This window comes from Dendrobium catenatum, unplaced genomic scaffold, assembly GCF_001605985.2.
Source record: "Dendrobium catenatum unplaced genomic scaffold, ASM160598v2 fragScaff_scaffold_648, whole genome shotgun sequence".
Taxonomy (NCBI): Eukaryota; Viridiplantae; Streptophyta; class Magnoliopsida; order Asparagales; family Orchidaceae; genus Dendrobium; species Dendrobium catenatum.
In genome coordinates, this window is record NW_021319110.1 from 395743 (window position 1) to 399077 (window position 3335).

The following is a 3335-nucleotide window of genomic DNA, read 5'->3' on the forward strand; positions in this document are numbered from 1 at the left end:
TTATCATAAAAAAGTGGCTAGCCATATTCGCAAGATTATCACTCATAACAGTGTTACTATTGTGCTTCCTGACATTATTTCTTAATCTAGTATTGACTATTTTAGGTATGTTTTAAATAAAAATATCATTTCATGATCTTAATATTGATTGTTTTTTTAATCCTACTCTTTTTTCTGAGGAGGATATTTTGGTTCTTACGAAGGTTCCTACTGAATATGAAATTTAGTTGTTTATTAAATGCATGAATATTGAATCTGTGGTTGGCCCTGGTGGGTTTACTGCTTCTACATTTTTGTTGTAATCCTTAAGCTAAGTTCATTGCTTCTACTTCATTTCCTTAATTCTTAAAAATGATGATATTAATTTCTGGAATGATTATCGTTCTATCAGTTTGTGATCTTTTTTTAACAAACTTATTGTTATGTTAATTATTAGAAGGCTTAACATTTTTTACCTAAAGTTTGTTCTCTTCAGCAGACAATTTTTCTCAAGGGTAGGTATATATTTTAGAATGTTTTATTTACACAAGAGTTACTGCATGAACTGAAGGCTAAAGTCTCGGGTGGGAATATTATTTTCATAGTGGACATTTATGAAGCATCTGATGATTTAAATTTTTAATTTTCTCTACATGATTTTAAGAATTTTTGTGTTTGACAAAGATTTTAGTAAGCATATAATTATTAGCATTAAGATCTATTCTTCTCTTTTAGTATCATTTGAAAGTGTCATGGGTATTTCAAATATTTTCATTGCCATAGACAAGGGGATCCTCTATCCGGTATTTTTATCATTGATGTTGACTATCTTTCTAGAGGCCTTAATAATTTGTTTATCATTAACCCTAATTTATAGTTTAAATGTATTGATAGTTTTTTTATTACACATGGCTGCTCTCTGGTGATACCTAGACGATTTAGGGCTTCCGTTCGTGAGCTCCGGTTTTTATCTTCTGGCTTTTTTGATTGGTGGTTTATTCCCCATTATTCCACCTTGGCCCTTATTAATTTCATTCATGGCTTTTGTTTGAGGTTTTTTTTTGGGATTTTTGGTTTCGAGAGATGGCAACATCATTGTCATTTAACTCGTTAGTTTCTTCATTTCTTGATTGTCGTTCGAGGTCATTCAAGGAGGTTTTATTTGGTTCTTCTTCATATGTACCTAAACTTCAATTTGTGCAAACCTCTTTTAATGGTTGGCCATCTTTGATCTTAGATGATGCGGTAGTCTCTCAATTGGCTGTTCCTTTTGCGCCTATCTAGTTGGAAAATTTCTTGTTTGTCGATTGAATCTCATTCTCATCCAAATTTTTTTTTTTTTAAATTGAAGCTTATGAGTTCTTTTCACGTTGGATTGTTGGATCTACAAAATATTGCGATCCAGCTTATGAATGACCTTGATTATAGCCGCATCTACTACAGAAGGTCATACTATATTCAAGCTTGTATGATGTGTCTCCTCAAATGGATGTTGAACTTTGATGTTAGGGACGAATCGCCTATTACTCTTTTGTGGATTTATTTTCCAAATATGGCACTTTAATTTTTAACGTGCAAATTTTATTTTGGCTTGCTTCTATTTTCAGTAGCCCATTACAAATTGATCAAGTAACTACCTCTATCTCATGACCCTCAGTGGCTCATGTTCTTGTTGAACTTGATATTTCTAATAAACACCCTAATGATGTTTGGATAGGGTTGGAGTTGAATGGTTACTTTAAAAAACTTGAATTTGAAATCCTACCTTTTGCTATTCTCATTGTAAAATGCATATTCATGGTGTTAATGAATGTTTCAGGTTGCATCCTCATCTTCCTAAGGACAAAGTTGCTTCCAAACAACCTCAAGGCAATGATGTCAGTGTGGATGTTCTTTAGAATGAAAATCCAACTTTTGTTGAGTTTGAAGGAAATATTCCAAAATTTTTTGATGAACCAATATAAGTGCATACTGAACTATCCCCTATCATTATCGATGTTCCTCCTTCTTTTCATGGAAATATTATTAGCAACATTGCCAGCTTAGTTAATGAATGTGATAATTTGGATGAATAAAGGCTAACCACTTCTTCTTCTCGAAATAATGTTATCTCTAAATTTCCGAATATGGATTTTATCTTGAATACCAATAAGTGTACTAATATTCTTTCCTTTCAATCTGTTGCCAATGATCAAGAAAATTTTACTAGGAGTGAAAGGATTAGCATAGAGCATGTGGGGATGGACAATAACTTGAGGAAAATTTAGTTGCCTTTGGTTGTGGAAGAGAATGTGGAATTGTGTTTGAATAGCAATGAAAGTATAAGTGGAGATCTATTGGAGGAAGGTGAACTTTCTAAAAAGGTAAAGAAGAACAGGTTAAAAAATGATAGTAAGTTTCCCTCTAACTCTCACTATCATAGTGATTTTTTTACTAACACAAAGGATTTAGCTTTTTCTGCTAAATGCTTTTAAAAAGATGACAATAATACTAGTTTCATTAAATTTCAAAATAAGAACCATAGGAAAAGCAAGAACCTTATTTTACAATCTGCTAGGAACACCCATTCACAAACTAGTCGTTAGGTTTATTTTTTATGTTTAATTCTATCATTTGGAATATTAGGGGCATTGGATGCCCTTCTTTTCGATTGGGGTTAAGAACTTATGCCGTATTTATGATGCTTCTATTCTTGTTTTACTTGAACCTCTTATTAATGTTTCTAAATTGCTTAGTACTGCTAAATTTTTAGGCTTTGAGCATGTGAATTCAAACTCTGCTAATAAAATTTAGTTATTTTGGAAAGATCCTATTTGGACTGATATTCATGGTGATTTTACACAAGTTTTAGATTTTAATATTAAATTTTCAAATATAAATTGTTGTGCTTCTTTTGTCTATGCTGCCTCCTCTCGCATTACTAGAAAATGCTTTGGGAAAAACTAATTAATTTTCATAGTATTTGAAATTTTCCTTGGCTAGTGGGTGGTGATTTTAACACTATTTTTAATCCTTCAGAGCATATTGGGTGTTCCACTCCTATATTTAATGATATGGAGAATTTCAATAATATGACTATGAATTGCAATTTAATTGATATTCACTTTTCTAGTTCCAAATTTACTTGGAACAGTGGTCATTTATGGAAACAACTGGATCGTGTTTTATTTAATGATAGCTGGCTTAACTCTTTTAACTATATTTATGTTGAGCATCTTAGCAAAAAACTTTCTAATCACTCTCCTTGGTTAATTATGCTTAATACTATATAGGTGAATTCCTTTCCACAATTTAGATTTCAAAATATATGGTTAGATCGTGATTCCTTTTTGAATGTGGTTCAAGAAAATTAGTTT